This window comes from Pelobates fuscus, chromosome 6 (genome assembly GCF_036172605.1).
Source record: "Pelobates fuscus isolate aPelFus1 chromosome 6, aPelFus1.pri, whole genome shotgun sequence".
Classification (NCBI taxonomy): Eukaryota; Metazoa; Chordata; class Amphibia; order Anura; family Pelobatidae; genus Pelobates; species Pelobates fuscus.
In genome coordinates this window covers 21,776,763-21,801,651 of record NC_086322.1, presented here as the reverse complement: position 1 = coordinate 21,801,651, position 24,889 = coordinate 21,776,763, and the positions used below count along the sequence as shown (strand labels likewise).

General features: G+C 44.4%; 1 protein-coding gene across 1 annotated transcript in view; it reads right to left on the bottom strand.

Annotated features, from left to right (window-relative positions):
• The window catches only part of LOC134566013 (uncharacterized), a 610,813-nt gene that overhangs the window by 408,024 nt on the left and 177,900 nt on the right, over positions 1-24,889 (bottom strand). The gene's annotated exons all lie outside the window — the stretch shown is intronic.

Below are 24,889 nucleotides of genomic sequence, written 5' to 3'. Positions count from 1 at the left end.
CCTACAATTAGGCTCAGAGCGCTCTGATTGGTTGGTTTAAGCTAACCAATCAGAGTGCTCTAACAGGTAAATGAAGAGACTGACAGGTAAGTCTCTACATTTACCTGTCACAGCACTCTGGCTTGAAACCCAACTAATCAGAGTGCTCTGTGTCATTTTACACAGCATGGGAAAGTTCTTTGGAATGACCCCATACTGTGTAATTTGACTCATTACACTGTGATTGGTTGCTTTTCATATTGACCCCCATAGAGTGAGGGAGGACATGGGGGGCTTAGGAAGTGGAGGGGAGCACTGCTCCCTGCCGCTTCTATTTTTACATATTAGAAGGAGGGAGCTGCACGCCAGTAGCTCTCTCCTTGTAATAAACCAAACGAATGAACGAAGAAGTCTTCTTTCATTCGTTTGAAATTTCTATTCATTTATTTGTCTTTCTGATTAATGAATGAATGAATAGATGAAATTCCCGTTCGCATGCCCAAGTGTTTAACTGGGCATGCGCAGGAATTTCACAGCTCTATCTAGTGTGGGCAGATGACATGTCCCACAGGGACGTCATCTACCCACACAAAGATGGCGGCGCCCATGACCTAGGTCCGGGCAGAAAATAAAGATTAAAATATAGGCAATATGGGGGACTTAGGGGCATTTGGGGGTAACTAGGGGACAATTAGATATAGTGGAGTCGGGAGGGGAGTTAAAAAAAAACCGGGATTCGGCCATGACAGTGCCTCTTTAAGGAGGATCAGAACACGGAAGAAATTATCAATAAATGATTTTCTTGCGTAAATAAGGAGAATCATTTTCAATGCACGTTCACCCTGACACACACAACTAATGCTCCTAATCCTGTCACACTCACCCCCACCTCTGCCAACACTCACCTTGTCATATTAAAACTTCTTAATTCTGTCACACTCACTTCTCCTCGCTCTTTTATCCTCCATCCTACAACCATGCAAAACTCACTCCATCCCTGTGACACTATCCCCAGCCATGTCACACTTACCCTGTCACAGTAACCCCCCTAATCCTGTCGTACGTAACTTCTAATGCCCTGTCACACTCTATCCTCCTCCAACCATGACAAACTTACCCTCCCTTACTCTGTCACACTCACCTTGTCACAGTCACCCCCTGAAATAGGCACCATACATACACAGTCATAAAACATAGCTTTGTCAACACACATGCGGCTCCAGACACAAACATACACATGCTTACAGAGACATAACACACACAAACCGTCAGGCACGTACACAGGTAGACAATGCCAGACACACTCAGAAATATACACAGCCAGATACACATTGTAACTGCATGTCTGTGTTTGTTAATGTGTGTGTCTCTGTGCATCAGTGCATTTATGTGTATGTTTGTATGTGTGTGTTTATGTGCATGAGTGTGTATATGTGTGCGTGTGTTTATGACTGAAATGTGAGGGTGGTATGGACCATGCAAAGGCAACTTGGAAACATATAGGATATATACTATTCATACATATACAATAGATGGACAACGCTTAGAAAGGACATATAGGATAATATATATGTGAAAGGATTAAAGAATATGTAGAGGAAATGTCTGACATGTTTTCATATCTGTAACTTTATTATTTTGTAAAAAAAAATTTGCCCAATCAAAATTTTACATTTAGTTTCAAATAACTTGCGTATTTACAATTAACATAATTGAAAATTATTATTTATTTTTTTATTGCAAATTAATTTCATTTGCAAATTATGTCATAACTACAGTCAGAGAGCCAGCAACTCAGCAGCACAGGGAGCGTTGACACTGCAAGCCACTGAACAATGAATACAGAGACTCAGTGGCACAACTAATGTAGAGAGGGCCCTGGTGCAAGAGTGGCCAAAAGGTAGATCCCCATCTGTCGTACAAGTCCAAGGATGCTTGCAGGGTTGTATGTAGTTTGTAGTGTTGGTGTTTGATTGAAGGGGTGCGTGTATATAATTTTAGTGTTTTAATAGAGGAGTGTGTTTCTGTGTAATGCTTGCATGAGTGTGTTTGGATGTAATTTTGGCTTTTAACCCCTTAAGGACCGGACTGTTTTTGCGATGTTGTACATTTGCGACCAGGCATCTTTTTACACTTTTGTGGTGTTTGTGTTTAGCTGTAATTTTCTGCTCTCTCATTTACTGTTCCCATACAAATTATATATTGTTTTTTTTTTCAGGACAAAAGGGGCTTTCTTTACATACCATTATTTATATAATCTCATGTAATTTAATTTAAAAAAAAATGAAAAAATATGATGAAAAATTGAAAAAAATACATGTTTTATGACTTTTATGTGAAAAATCTTTTACTCATCTACAAAAGCGAATGAAAAAAACTGCTAAATAGATTCAAAATGTTGTCCTGAGTTTAAAAATACCCAGTGTTTACATGCTTTTTGCTATTTGTTTGCAAATAAGTACAAGTAGGATATTGCGGTTTCAAAACATACATTTTTAAAATGTATCAATAGTGACATTGTAACACTATTATCTGTCATAAATCTCTGAATACCACCCCACATGTACATATTTTTTTTAAAGTAGACAACCCAAGGTATTCAATATGGGGTATGCCAAAGTTAGCGTTCATATTTGTTTGTGTGTGAAAAAAGTAAAAAACTAAATTGAACGCTAATTTTGGCCAGTGTTTGTGACTAAGTGGTTACTAAAATTTAGTTTTTTACTTTTTTCACACACAAACAAATATGAACGCTAACTTTGGCCAGTGTTTGCGACTAAGTGGTTACTAAAAAAGACTGGCCATACACCATTTGCAATACATTGGGTTGTCTTCTTTTGCAAATGGTATGCCATCATGGGGGTAATTCTCATTCCTCGGCTACCATACGCTCTCAAAGGCAACGTAACCAACCTGGCCATTTTCAATGTAAAAATATTTGACCCATATATTTGACCCTGTAACTTTCAAAAATGCTATAAAACCTGTACATGGGGGGTACTGTTATACTCAGGAGACTTTGCTGAACACAAATATTAGTGTTTCAAAACTGGAAAATGTATCACAACAATTATATCATCAGTAAAAGTGCTGTTTGTGTGTGAAAAATTAAAAACAAAGTCACTTTCACTGACAATATCATCGCTGTGATATGATTTACTGTTTTGAATCACTAATATTTTTGTTCAGCGAAGTCTCCCGAGTAAAACAGTACCCCCCATGTACAGGTTTTAGGGTGTCGTAGAACGTTACAGGGTAAAATACAGTGCTATCAAATTAAATTCTCTGGACTTTCGGCCTGGGTTGGCAGGCAGGTCCCTTAAATTGCAATCAATAAAATTACTTAATTATGTAAAAATATTGCATAAATACACACATAGAATTTAAATATATATGCATATTTATATATTTGAAGTCTACGTGTATATTTATATAATTATTTATGTAATTTTGTATATGGACATATGTATACCGCATAAGAGTATACCAAAATTCCCCTTTAATTTTTAATGCTCACCACCAAGTAATTATTTAATTAGATTATCTCCCAAGTACAGAAAATTCAACAATATTTTAAAGCAGCATAACTCCTAAAATATTAATCAGAACTCACTGAATAGCAGGGGTCTGAGCACCCGATCTGTCGAAATGCTGCTCCGTTCAGTAGAGGAGGAACACCATTCGAGTGAAGTTTAGACCGGTCAGCCACTAGATGAAACCCCAAAACAGTTCCAGGCGTCTGAATGCTTTGACCGGTCTTCTTTCAGGAGTCCTCACGAATAAACTAAGAAACGTAAATGTTCATAAACTGGGTAGTTGTGTGCCTCATGGTCGTTCGTTCAATTCAGTCGAATGCTGCTTTTCTAGACGAACGGGAAATGTATGTACGGACATGATGGAAGTTCAGCGGTGTTCGCGAGGTCGAGTGTTAAATTATAGTTCCACGTACTCGACAACCAAACACTGCTGGGCGTTTGTGCGCAAGATGGCCGCTGCCACGTGTTCAGTCATACGAACGGTGTCCACCCATCTGACCATTTAGATCCTTGCGGTTTTAAGGTGTTACACTACTCAATTGGACATGACTCCCCTGGGTGGTCTCATTGTTCGTTAGTTGGTTCAACTGACATGTTCATGACATTGAAATAATCTAACCAACTCAGTCTCTTATACAAAGAAGTGGCTAGTTTTGCCACATGCATTGACCTACAAGTCACATTAAGATACAAGCAATGCAGCACCAAGTTATGAAGCAATCGGATCACCCGGGAGAGGAGGCTATCAGCTGATTAAAGGCCAGCAACTTCCCCCAAATAGTTTCAGTGAAAAATTACCCACCGGTCTTAAAGCTGAGACCCCCACAGTTCCCGCACCACCAGTATGGGGAAAGAATTCAAGGAAAACAAGATTTCCAGTGAGGCATGCGAGACAGCTGGTCAAGTTTCGGCACACCACTGGGGCCCCAGAAACGCCCTGAAACCAACGGAACCCGCCACATCTGTATAAAGGTGAAGGTCATTATTGGACACCTTGAGCACCTGCCAATAGGACCTACCATTATAAGCAGTCAGGAAGGAATATCAGACTGCCAGGTTCTCCCGCAACTGTTACGTAAACCAAATTAAGTGCTGAGGCCTGACATCCCCAGAGAATGTGCATGTTGAACACCCTCCTCATGGGCATAATCCTACAGGTGAAGTTCAACTTACCCAAGATAAGACAAGGTATAGGACTGTAGTTGGCACAGCTGAATTTTTAGCAGGCCCAGAGTGAGCGACACACAGCGTAGACCCTCAAAATTATCCTAGGGCAAGTGATACTGCTTGGCTATGGAATCAAATTCAATGCCCAAAAAGACATGTGACAGGCCCCACCATTTTGTCATGCGCCAGGGGAACCCTGAATCACTGTAACACCACCCCGACTGATCAGAGCAAAAGGGGGCACTCTGGGAAATCAGCTGGTCCCACATACAAAAAAATCATCTAAATAATGCATAAGCGAGTCAGTCCCTGCCACATTACCCACTCCAGGAATGTGCCGAAGCAATCAAAGTAAAAAAACAGCATATGGAACAATCCATAGGGAGGCACATAGCCATGTAATACCGGCATGTCAAAAACACAACCGAGGAAGTGATGACTGGTAACAAATGGAAAGCCAATTCTACATCCGCCTTCACTAGCAAGGGGCCACCACCCTAATCATGTGGATCACCACATCGAACAACGCATAAGACACCCAACAGAGCTCAGTCAAAATGTCATCATTACTGAACCCCAGCGAATAGTGATGAATCAGGCGGAATTTACCTGCCTCCTTTTTGGGCGCCACGCCTAAAGGCCAAACACTCAGGTTGCCCAAGTCACGATCGCCAAAAGGCCTGGCCATGTGACCCATTGAAACGTTCGAAGTCCTGGACCACCTGAGGGAACTCCTGGACCGACTGCAGGTTCCAAACCAAAAAGGAAGGTGAGCAACCATGCTCCAAACCCCCGAGCAGGAGCTCCATCACCAGACGATCCTATAATGGCCTATTGTCAGACCTTCCGGCATTCGCTAACCGTGGACTTCCGGGTTCTCGGAGCGCGGCCACTCCCCCTCCTATGACGTGGTCGTTCCCAGGGTTCATAGAGAGTCCGCGTCAACACCACAGTGCTTGATCAACTCGAAAGCTCCCGCGAACTTCAAACTGAATAATTACTTCTACTGTGTATCGGACCCGGACTGTTTAATCATTTACCCTCCTTCTCCTCTCCTACGACCTCGGACTGTTTTTGGATATTCTCTTGCCTGCTGCAACCTCGATTCTCTCTGGAATCTCCATCACCAATTTGGATTATCACTCCTTCATAAGTTAAGTAAACCAGATTGGCTCAACCTTAATATATAACCATCCTAAATCTAAGTGGTTCGCTATCTGCTCCACATCAACTCATAATCTTATTTCCAACACCTACTTATTTATCTGCATCCTACTTTGGAACTTCTCGCTGGTTGTGTTAAAATTACCTTATCCTAAAACAACTTCAAACACCGCTGCTGGTTATAACCTGCCAGGAATTAAAGAGACAGTTCATTTTGATTATCTTTTTTATTTAAAGTAATAAACGTTATCAAACTCAGAAATCTGCAGTTGTTTCCATCTTATCAACAATTGAGCGTTACAGATTGATCAAGCCTAATTAATGGATACAGCAGATCTCACTTCTGAAATCACCAGATTAAACAAAAGGGTGGATACTCTCACTCAAGGCATGCAAGATCTACAGATCACCAATGAAAGAATCCTTACTTATGTAAGGGACTTGCAAACCCATACTCCTCACACAGTTACACACTCGGCTAGTGACCCTGCTGTCTCCAACCCCGAAAAATTCTCTGGAGACAGGTCCCAATACCGAGAGTTCATCAATTCCTGCAAGTTGTTGATTGCATTAAAACCCCGATCATATCCCACAGAAAGATCTAAAGTTTGTTCTGTTATTTCATTTTTGAGAGGTGAACCCATGGCCTGGGCTCATTCCTTTCTTGAGAATGATGATCCCATATTGGATTCTCTGGATGAATTCTTTGAAGCCATGTCTCTCCTTTACGAAGACCCAAACAAACAAGCGACTGCAGATTTAACCATTAGAACACTGCAGCAAAGAAACCGGCCTGTTGAAGATTACATTGCTGAATTCAAACGATGGGCACCTGAAACTCAGTGGAATGACATAACTCTACGTAACCAGTTCCGTATTGGGTTATCTGAAGCTGTCAAAGATGAGCTCTCCAGAACTGAACTACCTACTACACTAAATACACTTATTCAACTGTCAATCAGTATCGACAGAAGACTTAGGGAAAGAAAAGCTGAGAAATCACTCACTAGCTCTCTATGGAAAAAACCCTTCACCTCTTCAAAGGCACCGGAGAAACCTATAACTCCCGCTGAACCTATGGAAATAGGGGTTGTGAGAAGTTCTCTTACTCCAGAAGAGAGAACCAGAAGAAGACAACTGAACCTCTGCATGTACTGTGCTTCGCAAGAACATGTGGTCCCAGACTGTCCCCTATTGAAACGTCCAAGAGGCGGTAAGCATGGTTCTACCACGACTATAATGAGTGTACTTCCTTCTAAACCAACCTCTCATTTCTCCTCTGTCTCTCTCATATTACAGTGGGACAAAGAAAGAATTACGACTAAGGCCATTATTGATTCCGGTGCTAATGGGGTGTTCCTGGACTCATCCTTTGTTACAAAAAATAAAATTCCTTGTGTTCAAAAACGTAATTCCGTCTCTGTCAGAGTTATTGATGGCTCCTTAATCTCCTCGGGGCCCATTCGCCTGGAAACTGTCCCTTTAAGGACTACTACTAATTATGTCCATTCTGAATTTCTTATTTTTGATGTCATAAATTCTCCTCTTTATCCTATAATATTAGGAATAGACTGGTTACGGACTCACAACCCACTTATTACCTGGGCTCCTTTCTCTCTCACGTTTAACTCTGCATATTGCCAGAAAACATGTCTACAACACATCCCCATTTTGCATGTTACTAGGGAATCCACTATACCTTCCAGCTATTCGGAGTTCGCTGATGTGTTCAGTAAAAAGGAAGCAGAGACACTTCCTCCTCATCGACCCTATGATTGTCCGATTGACCTTGTTCCTGGTGCTCCTATCCCTTTTGGACATATTTATCCCCTCTCTGAATCAGAGCTAAAAACCCTCAAGGAATACCTAGATGAAAACCTCCGGAAGGGGTTCATTAGACCTTCCTGTTCACCAGCCGCTTCCAGCATGTTTTTTGTAAGAAACAAGGACCAGACTATTCGGCCAATCATCGATTACAGGTCTTTGAATAAAATAACTATCAAGAATCGTTACCCTCTTCCCCTGATCAATGAACTGATCGAAAGATTAAGAACAGCTACCATCTACACTAAACTTGACCTTCGTGGGGCATATAACCTTGTTAGAATCAAAGCCAATGATGAATGGAAAACGGCGTTCAGAACCCGATATGGTCTTTACGAATATCTTGTCATGCCCTTCGGGCTATGTAACGCCCCTGCAACCTTTCAGCATTTCATTAACGATATCTTCCGAGATCTTCTAGACGTTTGTGTCATCATTTACTTAGATGATATTCTCATCTACTCCAACAACCTTGAAGAACACAGAAAACACGTGAGATGGGTATTATCCAGATTAAGAACACACAAATTATACGCAAAACCAGAAAAATGTATATTTGAAGTCAATGAAATCACTTTTTTGGGATATGTTATCTCCCCTCATTCAATAAGTATGGATACCTCCAAAATAGATTGCATTGTCAACTGGTCTACTCCTACTAATACTAAAGACTTACAACGTTTTCTGGGATTTGCCAACTTCTATAGGAAGTTCATTAAAAACTACTCCAAGGTTGCTCATCCCCTCAACCTGCTCAATAGCAGTAAACGGTCCTTTGCTTGGAACGAAGAGGCTCAAGCAGCCTTTGATGAATTAAAACGGAGATTCACAAGTGCACCCATTCTTCAACTACCTAATCCTGCTTTTCTCTACGTCATGGAAACGGATGCTTCTGATACAGCTATCGGGGCTGTCCTCTCTCAACACCAAACGCCTCAAGATCCTCTCCATCCAGTAGCTTTTTTTTCACGATCCTTGTCTCCTGCTGAACGAAATTATCCTGTAGGAGAAAAAGAATTATTAAGTATTAAAGCTGCATTCGAAAACTGGCGTCACATACTTGAAGACACACGCACTCCTGTAATTGTTTATACCGACCATAGGAACCTTGAATATCTTCATTCCAACAAAACACTCTCTGCCAGACAAGTACGCTGGAATCTTTTCTTTTCCCGTTTCAATTTTCAAATCATCTACAGACCTGGATCCAGAAATAAAAAGGCAGATGCCCTGTCCAGAATTCACCAAGATCTTCCTGCAAACGAAACTCAACCTCCTAAAATCATAGGTATTATTTCGTCATTAACTGATGATATTAAACATCTCAAAGAAGAAGATCTTGAACTTCCCAAACAAGGCAATCTATCAAAAAAGGACGGTTTGTACTACTTCAAAGACAGGTTATACATTCCTCCCTTGTTTAGGAATAAAATACTCTCCCTGATTCATGATTCCCCTCTGGCTGGTCATCCTGGTACAAGAAAAACACTGGAGCTGTCTAAAAGATATTACTGGTGGCCTCGCCAGGACAGAACCATAGAATCTTATGTCAAAAACTGTCCAACATGTCTGAGATCAAAATCTGACCATCATCCACCATTCGGTCAATTACTGAGCCTACCTGTTCCAGAAAGACCTTGGCAGTCCATCTCAATGGATTTCTTGGTAGAACTCCCTCCTTCGCAACATCATACCACCATTCTGGTAGTGGTAGACCGTTTCACCAAGATGTCCCATTTTATTCCTTTAAAGAAATTACCCTCTTCATCTGAACTTGCAAAAGTATTCATCAACAACATCGTGAAACTCCATGGTCTTCCTGAAGAAATCATATCAGACAGAGGAACACAGTTCACCTCCAAATTCTGGAATGAGATGTGTTCCTCCCTCAACATTCAACGTAAATTATCTTCAGCCTATCATCCTCAAACCAACGGACAAACAGAGAGAGTTAACCAATGTCTTGAACAATACTTGCGATGTTATTGCTCTCATTTACAAGATGATTGGATCACGTGGTTACCAATGGCAGAGTTCTCATACAACAACTCGGTACACTCTAGTAGCAAAATGACTCCATTCTTCTCAAATTTTGGATTCCATCCTTCTTCATTCCCCGATCAAGGACTTCCTTCTTCTAATCCATATGTCTCCAACCATAACTCGTTCATGTCTGCCCTCTTCCTCAGGTTACGTGATAACCTTAAAAATGCATCATCTGCTCAGAAAAAGTTTTTCGATACTGGTAGACGACCTTCCCCTACTTACAAGGTTGGTGATCTAGTATGGCTCTCTTCAAAAAACATTGTTACCAACCGTCCCTCAAAGAAACTAAGTTCACTCTTCCTTGGGCCTTTTCGTATATTGTCACTCATCAACGAAAACGTGGTTAGATTGAAACTTCCACCTACCATGAAGCTGCATCCAGTCTTCCATGTGTCGTTGCTTAAACCACACCACTCCGACCCTTTCATGAGGGATGTTCATACCACTCCTGATCCCATTCTGGTACAAGGTGAAGAGGAATACGAGGTTCAGAGGATTCTCGACTCACGAATCCATCGTGGTTCCTTACAATATCTTGTCCGGTGGAAGGGCTACGGAGTTGACGAAGACTCATGGGTGTCGTCCTCCGCGGTGCACGCTCGTCGACTTATCAACGCGTACCATGCTCGCTACCCATCCAGACCTCGTTGACAGCATCCGGTGGCTGCTTCTTATGAGGGGGGTTCTGTCAGACCTTCCGGCATTCGCTAACCGTGGACTTCCGGGTTCTCGGAGCGCGGCCACTCCCCCTCCTATGACGTGGTCGTTCCCAGGGTTCATAGAGAGTCCGCGTCAACACCACAGTGCTTGATCAACTCGAAAGCTCCCGCGAACTTCAAACTGAATAATTACTTCTACTGTGTATCGGACCCGGACTGTTTAATCATTTACCCTCCTTCTCCTCTCCTACGACCTCGGACTGTTTTTGGATATTCTCTTGCCTGCTGCAACCTCGATTCTCTCTGGAATCTCCATCACCAATTTGGATTATCACTCCTTCATAAGTTAAGTAAACCAGATTGGCTCAACCTTAATATATAACCATCCTAAATCTAAGTGGTTCGCTATCTGCTCCACATCAACTCATAATCTTATTTCCAACACCTACTTATTTATCTGCATCCTACTTTGGAACTTCTCGCTGGTTGTGTTAAAATTACCTTATCCTAAAACAACTTCAAACACCGCTGCTGGTTATAACCTGCCAGGAATTAAAGAGACAGTTCATTTTGATTATCTTTTTTATTTAAAGTAATAAACGTTATCAAACTCAGAAATCTGCAGTTGTTTCCATCTTATCAACAATTGAGCGTTACACCTATCCAGTGATGCATTGTATTTATGACCACTAGCATCATTTTCCTTAGCTCCCCGGTTACCCTTTTCTCCTGGCCTACCCCGCTTGAAACAAGCGCATGATAGGGTGGAAACATTACACATCCAGAGCACACTTTCTTAAAACAGCATGAGGTACCCCACTTACAGTGACTGTTGTTAAATTTCCAAAAACAGCTCGGTCCCCCAAGAGGGCGAGTCATAATCAAGAGCCAGAGTCCAATATCCATCTGGTCCCACAAAGTGGAGAGGTGGACCTAAAGCAGTTGATGAAACGGCTTGTTGTATCTCCACAAGCCCAGGTCACCATATGTGTGGCAAGCATTCCATATGGTGTCATGATAACAGAACAATGCCAAGCCCTTTTGGAGAGCTTTTCTTTCTAGTAACACTCGTCAGGATGGAGAATGTTTGGACCCAATTCCCAAAAGACTTTGGAATCTTCTGATAGCGAAACTTCTGCTTCTCGGAATCCTGATCCTCCTTGTCTCCCATGGGAGGACTTCCTCCAACTAGAAGGGAGAAAATCTCCATGAATTCCCCTTCCAAATGTTCTGCTTAATGTCCGGTTTCGAATGCAGGCCCCGGAAACTGGATCAGCACATATACAGAGCCACCCTTGCAACATCCTTGACACCCAACAAACCACCCAACTCTGCAGGGCCGACACTCACACCTGCTACTACTCTGAGCTCTGAAGGCTCAGTGAGAGCCAAGACCGATGGAGGAACAGACAAAATAATGCCACTCTGCCCCCACCTCCCACAGAGGGGTGTGAAACGCTGCGTGTCTGCACACCGACAATCTGACTAGAGGGGAACCAGGCAGTGCGCAGCTGACTATCCAACTTGGAACCCCCCTGCATCACCACACCCTGTTCCCACTGATAAAAAAAAAAACACTAAGCACAGAAAGAAAACCCCTGAACATGGAATCCCCAGACAAGGTAGACAAAGAAAAATTGAACTCGCCCATATGCGCCCAGTAGCCTGACAGTGGCAACAATTGTGAAGCAGGTCCTGGTAGAGCTGTATCCTGAGTATTTATTGCTGTCTCCAAATTCACAGATGATTCTGGTGCCATCTGCTGGATAGAGCCGGCAACTGTATCCAAGGCCTGTGAGAAAGTAGTGGAGAGGGAGTGAGGCTGCTGAGGAGGGTAGGTAGAAGGGAAAGGAGAGATCCCAGAAGATTACACCCCAGAAAGAGGGAGGGATACACTACTCTTCCCAACCACGGAATTGCATTGAAGTGTGGTCCGTGCTTGCTGCTGCAGCCCGGACTTGAGGGGCAGCGGAGTTGGGGGCAGGTGCAGGCTTCTAGCCGCGTGTATTGCAGCACTTTACAGTAATAAAGCTAACATTGATGTGCATTGTATAAGAAAATATTAGAGAGTCCCCAATAATGCACACTGTGTGTATAGCACTTACCCACAGCAATACAAATCACAGTAAAATACATTCTGTTGGTATTACAGAGTCCAGCAGCAGTAGACGGTACGTGTACTGCAGAAGTCCACAGCATTAAAACTTCATACAATGCACATTACCAAGAAAACTATCAATATGAAGTTATATGGTACTTTTACTTTCAGTTTTACTATGATACATTGATACACTTTATATCTTACTGTATACAATTATCTCCGAGCTCCACAGCAACAAAACGCACAGGAATTTATTCATAGGACTTCCCAATAATGCAATTCACAGCAATGTATTCTATGTGTAACCCTTCAGTAACAAAACTCCCATATTAATATTATGCAGATTATTAGTTTAATTATTGTGGCCAACAAACTAATACCTTATGGTTTTTTATGGCAATTTGATTTAACCCCTTAAGGACCAAACTTCTGGAATAAAAGGGAATTATGACATGTCACACATGTCATGTGTCCTTAAGGGGTTAAGGACCCAGATGTAGAGAGATTAGGGCTGGAAAGACAACTTCGGGCATTGCCGCATTACTCCAAAATTTCTCTCAGTCCTCCTGCTCACCTAACACCCGACTCTGTCACCCGGTTACTAAGAGTATGTGTACCGCAAGCACAGTGACAGACAAATTCAGGGCACTTTTAGTCTGTGCATGAGCACTAATGCAGCACTTAGTATGTGGACATCCTGTCATCCTGACGGTCACATGCTCCGGGATACAATGCACACTTCATGGGCAGGGGTGTATCCTGGTTTTGTGCTGCCCTAGGCAGGACAAAACTCAGGCGCCCCCCTCACCCCCACCCCCCACCCCCCCGCCACCCCCACCCAACCCTTCCCCCGCCTTCTAAATACACACACACTGACAGATACGCATCCATTAGCTAACTGTTAGATAATGGATGCGTATCTGTGAGTGTGTCTGTTAGTGAGTGTGTCTGTTAGTGAGTGTGTCTGTTAGTGTGTGTATGTCAGTGTGTGTGAGTGTCTGTTAGTGAGTGTGTGAGTGTGTCTGTTAGCTGCTAACAGACACACTCACACACTCACTAACAGACACACTCACACACACTGACATACACACACTAACAGACACACACAGTCAGACACACACACACACTCTAACAGACACACTCTCACACACACACACTCTAACAGACAAACAGACACACTCACACTCACTAACAGACACACTAACAGACACACACTAACTGACACACTCACACACACTAACAGACACACTCACACACACTAACAGACACACACACTCACACACACTCTCACACTCACTAACAGACACACACACACACACTAACAGACACACTCACACACACTAACAGACACACACAGTCAGACACACTCACACACACTCTCACACTCACTAACAGACACACACACACTAACAGACACACTCACACACACTAACAGACACACTCACACACACTAACAGACACACTCACACACACTAACAGACACACACAGTCAGACACACTCACACACACTCACTAACAGACACACTCACACACACTCACTAACAGACACACACTAACAGACACACTCACTCACATTAACTCTTTTTTTTTTTTTAATTTACCCCCCCAGCCTCCTTACCTTTGGGAATGCTGGGGGGGGTTCTCCCTCTCCTTGGGGTCTAGTGGGGCTGCCGGTCGGGCTGCTGGGCTGGTTGCTGGGCGGGCGGCTGGCGAGGGAGCACTTCCTCTGAGCTGTCTGCTCAGCTCCCTCGCGCGCCGCAGAGTGAGGCTGGGAGCCGGAATATGACGTCATATTCCGGCTCCGCCTCCCAGCCTCACTCTGCGGCGCGCGAGGGAGCTGAGCAGACAGCTCAGAGGAAGTGCTCCCTCGCCAGCTGCCCGCCCAGCAACCAGCCCAGCAGCCACCAGCCCAGGATGTCTGTTAGCCGCAAGGCTAACAAGGCATTTGCCCTGGGCGTTTGGGGGCGGCTTTTTTTGCCGCCCCCTAGAAAATGCCGCCCAAGGCAAATGCCTTGTTTGCCTCGCGGCAAATACGCCCCTGTTCATGGGCATACCAAATACATGGCGTGCTTTAACCCCTTAAGGACACATGACATGTGTGACATGTCATGATTCCCTTTTATTCCAGAAGTTTGGTCCTTAAGGGGTTAAACTGTGGTTGACAGTCACTTCTGATGATTTGTATTTTACAGACTTGCTTGGTTGTGGGTAGCTTGCTGCCATACCCACCACTGCTAAAATAAGCGTTTTGAAACATTTTATGGGAAGAAAGAGTTCTGATACTATTCAAATGGGAGTATTTTTCTCCTATATCCATAGAAGCTTTGTATACAGCTGACTGAACCTATTGCCTCTTGGTATTCATCTTGCCGAAATACACTGGTGCTCAAAAGTTTGCTAACCTGGCAGAAATGTTGAAATTTTGGCATTGATTTTGAAAATATGATCATGCAAAAAATGTATTTTATTGGAGGATAGTGATCATATGAAGCCATTTTTTTTTTTTTTTTTTATCACATAGTTGTTTGGCTCCTTTTTAAGTTATACTGATAACAGAAATCACCAAAATGGCACTGATCAAAAGTTTACATCCCCTTGAATGTTTGGCCTTGTTATAGACACACAAAGTGACAGACACAGGTAAAATAGCAAATAAAATAGCCACACCTGTGGCTTTTTAAATTGCAATTAATGTGTGTGTATAAATAGTCAATGAGTTTGTTAGCTCTCGTGTGGATGCAATGAACAGACTAGATACTGAGCCATGATGAGCAGAAAAGAACTGTTAAAAGACCAGCGTGACAAGATAATGGAACTTTATAAAGATGGAAAAAGATATCCAAAGCCTTGGAAATGCCAGTCAGTACCATTCAATCACTTACTAAAAAGTAGAAAATCCAGGGATCTCTTGATACCAAGTCACAGTCAGGTAGACCAAGAAAGAGTTTAGCCACAACTGCCAGAAGAATTGTTTGTGATACAAAGAAAAACCCCACAGATAACCTCAGGAGAAATACAGGCTGATCCGGAAAAAGATGGTGTGGTTGTTTCAAGGAGCACAATATGACGATACTTGAACAAAAATGACGATACTTGATCGAGTTGCCAGAAAGAAGCCTTTACTGTGCCAATGCCACAAAAAAGCCTGGTTACAATTTGTCCGATAACACCTTGACATGCCTCACAGCTTCTGGCACACTGTAATGTGGAGTGGTGAGACAAAAAAAGAGCTTTATGGTCACAACCATAAGCGCTATGCTTAGAGGGGGGTCAACAAGGCCTATAGTGAAAAGAATACCATCCCCACTCACTGGAGGGTTGGGGGGAGAAGCTCTAAAGGAACAGGGAATCTTGTGAAAACTGATGGCAAGTAGTGATGTCCCGAACTGTTCGCTGGCAAATAGTTCCTGGCGAACATCGCTTGTTCGCGTTCCCCACGGACGGCAAACACATGCGCTGTTCGGTCCGCCCCCTATTCATCATCATTGAGTAAACTTTGACCCTGTACCTCACAGTCAGCAGACACATTCCAGTCAATCAGCAGCAGACCCTCCCTCCCAGACCCTCCCACCTCCTGGACAGCATCCATTTTACAGTCATTGTGAAGCTTCATTCTTAGAGAGGTGGGACAGTGTAGCTGCTGCTGATTTGATAGGGAAATTGATAGCTAGTACAAGCAGCACACAAACTCAAAGCTGCCATCCTCCTCCTGGTCCAGCATCTTCAGCCACGTTTACCACTGCTGTCCTCCTTGCCCCCTCTCAACCATCCGCCCCTCCGTCTCTCGCCTTAAGCAGTTCCTGCTCATCTGCCCACAGTCAGGTGTCTGTCAAGGACATGTTTGAGCGTAAGAAGACAATGTCACAAAGTCACCCCCTTGCCCGGCGTCTGACAGCTGGCTTGACTGAACTCTTAGCCCGCCAGCTTTTACCATACAAGCTGAGGCGTTCAAATTTTTTTTAGTTATTGGGACACCGCAGTAGAAGGTACCCGGCCGAAATTTCTTTGCACAAAAGGCAATCCCCGACCGGTACTCGATTGTGCAAAAGGAAGTGTTGGGGCAAGGGTCCATCTGACCACTGATACCTGGTCTGCAAAGCACGGTCAGGGCAGATATATCACCTACACTGCACATTGGGTAAGCCTGCTGACGGCTGCCAAGCATGGAATGCGTGGCTCTGCAGAGGAGTTGGTGACACCGCCACGACTTGCAGGCAGGCCTGCTGCCACCTCCTCTACTCCTCCTACTCCATCCTCTTCCACAACCTCCTTGGCTGAGTCCTCTTCTGCTGCTGGGTCTTGCTCCACATCAACGGCACCCCCCCCCAGCTCCCCAAGTACTGTTCCACATCCCGGATATGGCAGTGTCACGCCGTCTTGGGGTTGACTTGCCTGAAAGCAGAGAGTCACACCGGACCAGCACTGTCCTGTCCTGTCTGCCCTGAATGCACAGGTGGATCAGTGGCTGACTCCGCACCAACTGGAGATCGGCAAAGTGGTTTGTGACAATGGAAGAAATTTGTTGGCGGCATTGCATTTGAGCAAGTTGACACGTGCCGTGCATGGCACGTGTGTAATCTGATCGTACAACGCTTTGTGCATAAGTACCCAGGCTTACAGGACGTCTTTAAGCAGGCCAGGAAGGTGTCTGGCCATTTCAGGCGTTCCTACACGACCATGGCGCACTTTTCCGATATCCAGTGGCGAAACAACATGCCAGTGAGGCGCTTGATTTGCGACAGCCCGACACGTTGGAATTCAACACTCCTAATTTTCGACCGCCTGCTCCAACAAGAAAAAGCCGTTAACGAGTATTTGTATGACCGGGGTGCTAGGACAGCCTCTGCGGAGCTGGGAATTTTTTTGCCACGTTACTGGACGCTCATGCGCAATGCCTGTAGGCTCATGCGTCCTTTTGAGGAGGTGACAAACCTAGTCAGTTGCACCGAAGGCACCATCAGCGACATCATACCATTTGTTTTCTTCCTGGAGCGTGCCCTGTGAAGAGTGCTGGATCAGGCCGTAGATGAGCGTGAAGAGGAAGAGTTGTGGTCACCATCACCACCAGAAACAGCCTTATCAGCATCACTTGCTGGACCTGCGGCAACGCTGGAAGAAAATTGTGAGGAAGAGGAGTCAGAGGAGGAATTTGGCTTTGAGGAGGAGGAGGAGGAAGACCAACCACAACAGGCATCCCATGGTGCTCGTTGTCACCTATCTGGTACCCGTGGTGTTGTATGTGGCTGGGGGGAAGAACATACCTTCAGAGAGATCACTGAGGACGAGGAATAGGACATGAGTAGCTCGGCATCCAACCTTGTGCAAATGGGGTCTTTCATGCTGTCGTGCCTGCTGAGGGACCCTCGTATAAAAAGGCTGAAGGAGAACGACCTGTACTGGGTGTCCACGCTACTAGACCCCCGGTAGAAGCAGAAAGTGCCTGAAATGTTACCGAATTACGGCAAGTCGGAAAGGATGCAGCAGTTCCAAAATCAATTAAAAAGTATGCTTTACACAGCGAATAAGTGTGATGTCACAGCACAACGGGAATCTAACAGGGGAAGAGGTGAAAGTAATCCTCCTCCTCCCACGACCACGCCGGCAAGGACAGGACGCTTTACAGACGTGTTGTTGATGGAGGACATGCAGAGCTTTTTAAGTCCTACGCATCGCCACAGCCCTTCGGGGTCCACCCTCAAAGAATGACTCGACCGACAGGTAGCAGACTACCTCGCCTTAACTGCAGTTATCGACACTCTGAGGAGCGATGAACCCCTTGACTACTGGGTGTGCAGGCTTGACCTGTGGCCTGAACTATCCCAATTTGCGATAGAACTTCTGGCCTGCCCCGCTTCAAGTGTCCTGTCAGAAAGGACCTTCAGTGCAGCAGGAGGTATTGTCACTGAGAAGAGAAGTCGCCTAGGTCAAAAAAGTCTAGATTACCTCACCTTTATTAAGATGAATGAGGGATGGATCCTGAAGGGACTGACAGTGGGCGATACATTCGACTAAAAAAGGCCTGATGAGGGGGACGTAACAGGGTGTCGCGGCTGCCAGCCCGCCGCATGATATTTAAATCCCTAGCTCACCCCAGTACCTTGCCCTGTCGTAGTTTCCTGTTCCTGGTTTCCTGAGAGTGCTTTATCATTGTGAATCTGATTTCCTGGTATCCTGATCTTGGCTTTTCCCAGGTTATTCTGAATTCTGGTTTCCCTGACTTTGCTTGTGTAAACGGTATTGTGTATTTTCTGGCTTCCTTGACCTCGGCTTTCCCTTTGACCATTCTCTGTCTCTAGCGTATTAGTCCGGCCATTCTAAGGTCCGGTTTACGCTCTGTCCTTTTATTTTCCTTTTCTTGCCTATGTATATGTTTACATAGTTTCTGCGTGCTGGACCACACTAGTAGTCGTGACATTGGGATTAAACTGATAAGAATAGTACTACTTGGGGGGCAGGGCCGGGCCGCCGAGCTGAACGGTCGCAGGTAGGACCAGCTCCTGCAAATTATATACAAATAAGCCTAAAAAACTGGACTTTTGGCATCTTACATGACCCACAATTGCGACCCTCGATGTTGAAGGGCCACCGGAGCCGAGGAGGGGCTTACTCCTGGAGTGTAAGTCCCTCGTGGGAGAGATATCTGCCATACTAAGCGGGACTTGCCCGGCGGTGAGTGGAGTGGACGGCCGCCACTCCACTATCCTGCCCTACGGGGCCCAACAGAGAAGCTGAATCGTTGTGGGCCCGGTCCCGATCCCCACCCCCTTTGGGTCCTCGCCTTATAATGGCACTCGGAGGCAATACAATACCGCGCCGTCAAGTGAGCTTAAGGCCTAAAACAAGATGGCCGCCAGACCTGGACCCGCTCCCCTGAAGGCCTGCTCACAGCTTACCCATGTGGCGGACCCGCTTTCTCATGATCCTGTAAATTTGCGCACACATTTCAGGACAAAGCTGTATAAGGGCGGACAAACTTTTAAACATTAATGCCGACTTACTGGAGAACGACACAGGGAGCTACCCCGGATGTGTGTCCCTCGGGCGATGCCGCCGAGGTGTAGATACAGATGGACGGTGCAACCTGAGCACCAACCTTGATGGCACAGCCCTTAAGGCAGCTATCTCTCATCAGCGACACTCACGTTTACCAGGGATCAGGTGAGGAAGATGGCTCCTTCACAGAGACTCACATACCTCTTCCCACCAGGCGGTTTACAAAGCCTGATATCGGGTCAACCGAGACTAAGCTCGCTGCTCCGGCAGAGTATAAGCTGAGTCCACCCTTCGCATTCCTGGCACTACACACACTCTGCCGACAAGCCTACATGCTCAACAGCCAGGAGTTAAAGCTTCTTTTTCTCTTTCATTTGGTTTCTCATGTTATAAAGCAGATATACTTTTGTTGATTTTAGCCATTACTGCATGCAGGTTTTAGTGCAGCTAAATCTCATACAATATGCTACTAAACTTTAGTATCTTATGTGATATTAAACCCACAGTTATAATGTCCTTTTACCTATCTTAAAACATGTGTTGTTTAATCTTATGCAATACTATGCCTGATATACCTGTTTGTCAGTTACTATATAAATAGCGACTACATCTAGCACCATGTATAGCTAGTCCCCTTTGCTTCTTAGTTCAGCAAATAATTTCAGTTTAAACATGATAGCCTAGTTTGCCGCAGCCTGATATTACAATACAAAATATGAGATACAGCTGAACAATTGTGTATGTTGAAATATAGGCTTGACTGTAGCATTACATGTTTTAATCCTGAGGCACTTAGCTTATTTGCCTGCACCTTTAAGCGTTGTAAGTCCATCCTTAACTTAAGCCTGTATTTATAAATTAAAAAATGCGCTTTTATCATTGCCACTGTAAAACTTATTTTATATGCAACTGTACGCTGTTGTGGCGTTTGTCATTGATACTGTACACACCTGCGCAATAAAAATAAAGAATAAAAAAAAAGAAAAAAAAGAATAGTACTACTTAACACACCACTCCTATCTGGTGGCACATTAGATTGCATGCGCAGTGCCCCAAATTTGAAGTAGGAGGACCGACCAAGCATCTTTTTCCATCTCCCGGTTCCTAAAATCGATGCCTTATATACACGTCCCCAGACAGGGGACGTAACAGGGATTAAACTGATAGGAATAGTACTACTTATCACACCTTATAATAACGCAGAGAGAGGCAATGCAGAGAGAGGAGTCTGAAGAAGAGGAGTCAGAGGAGGAAGGTGGCTTTGAGGAGGAGGAAGACCAAACACAGCAGGCGTCCCAGGGGGCTTGTTGTCACCTTTCGGGGACCCTTTGTGTTGTCAGTGGCTGGGTGGAGGAAGAGAGACCTTCAATGACATCAGTGAGGACAAGGAACGGGACATGGCTAGCTTGGTATCCAACCTTGTGCAAATGGGGAGTTTGTGGTTGTGCAAATGGACTGTTTGCGGTTGTTTGCGGTGCGTTAAACGGGGAGTTTGGTCTGTCACTGTAAAGCGGGTGTACCCCTTACACTACCTGATCGATACAACATCATACCTGATGTTTTAAAGCACGTTATTCCAAACAATTTAGGAATGTTAGGTGATTTATGCCCTTTATGGATTAAAACCAGACTCTGCATCAACTATGTAATTTTCCATGGGAGTTTTGCCATGGATCCCCCTCCGGCATGCCACAGTCCAGGTGTTAGTCCCCTTGAAACAACTTTTCCATCACTATTGTGGCCAGAAAGAGTCCCTGTGGGTTTCAAAATTCGCCTGCCTATTGAAGTCTATGGCGGTTCACCCGGTTCGCCCGTTCGCGAACATTTGCGGAAGTTCGCGTTCGCCATTCGCGAACCGGAAATTTTATGTTCACGACATCACTAATGGCAAGATGAATGCAGCATGTTATCAGAAAATACTGGCAGACAGTTTGCCTTCTTCTGCACGAAGGCTGCGCATTGGATGCTCTTTCCAGCATGACAATGATCCTAAGCTCAAGGCTTAGTTGACCCTCCAGTGCTAACAGCAGAAAAAGGTGATGGTTCTGGAGTGGCCATCACAGTCCCCTGACCTTAATATCATCGAGCTACTCTGGGGAGATCTTAAATGTGCGATTTATGCAAGACAACCAAAGACTTTGCATGACCTTGAGGCATTTTTCCAAGACGAATGGGCAGCTATACCACCTGCAAGAATTAGGAGCCACATAGACTACTATTACAAAAGACTGCATGCTGTCATTGATGCTAAAGGGGCAATACAAAGTACTAAGAACTAAGGGTATGCAGACTTTTGAACAGAGATCATTTAATTTTTTTCTTTGTTGCCATGTTTTGTTTTATGATTGTGCCATTCTGTTATAAGCTACAGTTGAATATAAATCCCATAAGAAAAAAAATTAATGTGTTTTGCCTGCTCACTCATGTTTTCTTTAAAAATGGTCCATATATTACCAATTTTCACTCACTTAGTATTTATTATATATTATATATTACCTGCTCACTCATGATTTCTTGTTTAAAGCATGCCACATATGTGGTATTTTTTTTGACAATGTGTGGCGTGCTTTAAACTGTGGTTGGCATTGTGGCGAAACCAACCTCGCCACTGGGCATTGGAGAAGCCTGTTTGCCCGCCTCCTGCCTGCTGACTATGGCCCCTGGGAGATTTGGCCCTTTAAATACAGTATTTGGGCATATTGTATTTTATTATGCTGCTGCTGGCCCTTTAAGAACCATCTGGGGACATACTGTGACTTTGGGGAACAATGCCCCTTTAAGACTATGGCCCCTGGAAGATATTGCCTGTTAAAAACTATTTTAGCAGATTGGATTTTAAAAGACTTGCTGCCCCTTCAAATTGTATTGGAGCAGTTCTGCAGCTTTAAATTGGCACTTCGGATACAGCCGAAGTGCCGAAGTAGTCGATGTGGCCGCCATTCGACAAACGAACACGTGGCGGTGGCCATCTTTGTTCATTCGAACGAGGTCAGCGGTATGTATAGCCAAATCCATGGAACTGAAATCGGCTACACATTTCAACGAACACCGCTGACCCTTACCTTCTCCTACACTCCGTTTTCAGCTGCAGAGACTAAGTCCCGTTCGGCAGTTTGAACTCACTGCTATACTAAGCTAAATGCACGAACGTCCCCGTTCGTGCATTCGAATGGGACTTAGTCATTTTTCTGTGTAAAATAGACCGACTGCACAGCCCAAATCTATGGAACTGTTTTGGGCAGGAAAATGTGCTTGCGGTCGGTCATAAAGGACTCCCAGTTACCTTTTTATCTACTGGATTGATTTGTGAGAGCGTTTATGTTTAAAGTGTGCTGATTCTGAATATGTAATTTTTATGAAGATTGGACGTATATTTTTAAAGTTATAGTACATGTATAAAAACTGTATTTTTCCTGCTTGTGATAATTATGTTAACCCATTGTGTACCATAATTATATCACAGGCAGAGGGGAGGATTTTGTGTATAATTGCTGGGAGTGTTTTCTGTAATGTACGTGTGTTATTGGTTGTTCTGTAAAACCCTGTGGGCAGTACTATGTTTAGATTGTGAATAAAAGAGGCTGTATGTGCCAGTACAGTCAGTTCTGCTTGACCTCAAAACGAAGTGTCGTCTCGTTATTGGGGGAATTGGATTGTATGCTGATTGCCAGGAGTGTAAGCTGATTGTATGCTTTTCCTGTTCAGCGGTTTACAGCATTCATATGTTTGAGAGCATTCATATGCTTCTCCGGTTCGGTGGTTGTGGTGTCTGCTAGAGTGCTTGGAGCCCTCAGGAAGCGCTAGGAGCATCCTTCAACGGAGGTACCCAGTCAGGGTGCCCATTGACCCGTTACAGACATAAACGCAAGTTATATTTTAAAAATAATAACATAAATATACATAGTGCAGATGATCTAGTTTAGCAATATAAAATGTTGGGAATATCCGGGAGAGAACTCACATGTACCACCCCTGTGGTGGAATCTCGGTAAAAATAAATTTAGTAGGCCGAGATTACCACGTGGCATGTGTACGTGCATATGCTGACGTATCGATCAGTTGGTTGCACGAGGCAAGATACGATCAGTAGTGTACGGAGCATGTGCAAGAATACAGGATGTAGTATTCCCCTCCTCCATTGTGCTGGACAGGCCATGCGGTCAAGCAGGAAGTTAATTCTTATTTGTATTGATTGGTCAAGAGAATGTGCGGGTGGAGCTTAATATGGGAGGAGTTATGTGCCTATATAAGGAGCCTGCACTATTGTCCGGGGCTCAGAACTTGCTGTATTTTGGTGACATTAGTCCCTCTGAGTCCCGATCGGTGATCCAATAAAGAATCTCTTCCTTCCTGAAGAAACCTGTGTCCATCTCTCTGTGCTTGGCTTCCGTCAGTTTCTCCGGTATCATTTGGTGCATTGGCCGGGAAGCTCATCGTTCAACGGTAGCTGAGAGGCAGAGGCGTGAGACGGTCTATCTTTGCCCACGTTCTCTACGGCTGCACCCCTGAACTTCTGCGTGGACCTCCCTTCGTCTAGGCGCCACTGGTCTGTTGTCCAGGAGATCATCGGCCTCTACGTAAGAAGTGCTGGGGTGTCCCCGTCGATGAGTGTGAACTCAGGTTCAGGAACGAGGAGGTAAGACGACCGCTGTTTTAGACGGCGGATCCACTAGGGGTATACCGATTGTGCGGTAGGCCCAAAAGGGGTTTAAATCTGTGTATGGAATCTGCCCCCTCTGTCGGAGGGAAGGAGCGAAGGCGCACCGCTCAATCGAACGCTCTTTAGTAAGACCGTTTGATTTGGTTTGGAGTCAGGCGGGGTTCTGTGTAAATAGCCCTAGCCGGACACCGGTGTCTTGTCTAGACTAGCGTTCTAGGGTGTATATTTTGTTCGCTAGGTCGGAGGGACTGGGAGACTAAGCGGCGTCTGTGTAAATTCGGTTCGCTAGATCTCAACCTATCTTGGCTAAGTGGGAAGGCGTGTAAATTTGGAACCCACTAGATTTTTGATAGAGTAAATAGACTAAAAGGGTGCTGTTGTAAATTCCGCCCTCTAGTTCGCTATATGTGGTGCTTGGGCAGTGTGGCTAACCAAAACGGATGTAGATAGTTTTAGGTAGTCCATTCAAGGTACTGGCCAATAGTTTAGTTGGGATTGTATATGTGTTAAAGATTGTTAGTAAAGTGTATATCTTGTTAGATAGCGCAAGCTCAGCCGTCTAGCGAGAGTGTTAATAGTGTGTTGCTGTATCATAGTGCACGGTACCATAACCCTGTATATTTACTGACACTGTATATAAGTACTAATCATTGTCGTCTATTGCATGTTTGACACCATAACCACTAATAATTGTATTGTGACCTTAAATTGTGCTTTGACTTATGCTAACCGTACTGTAACCGCTATTTGTAAAAGACGA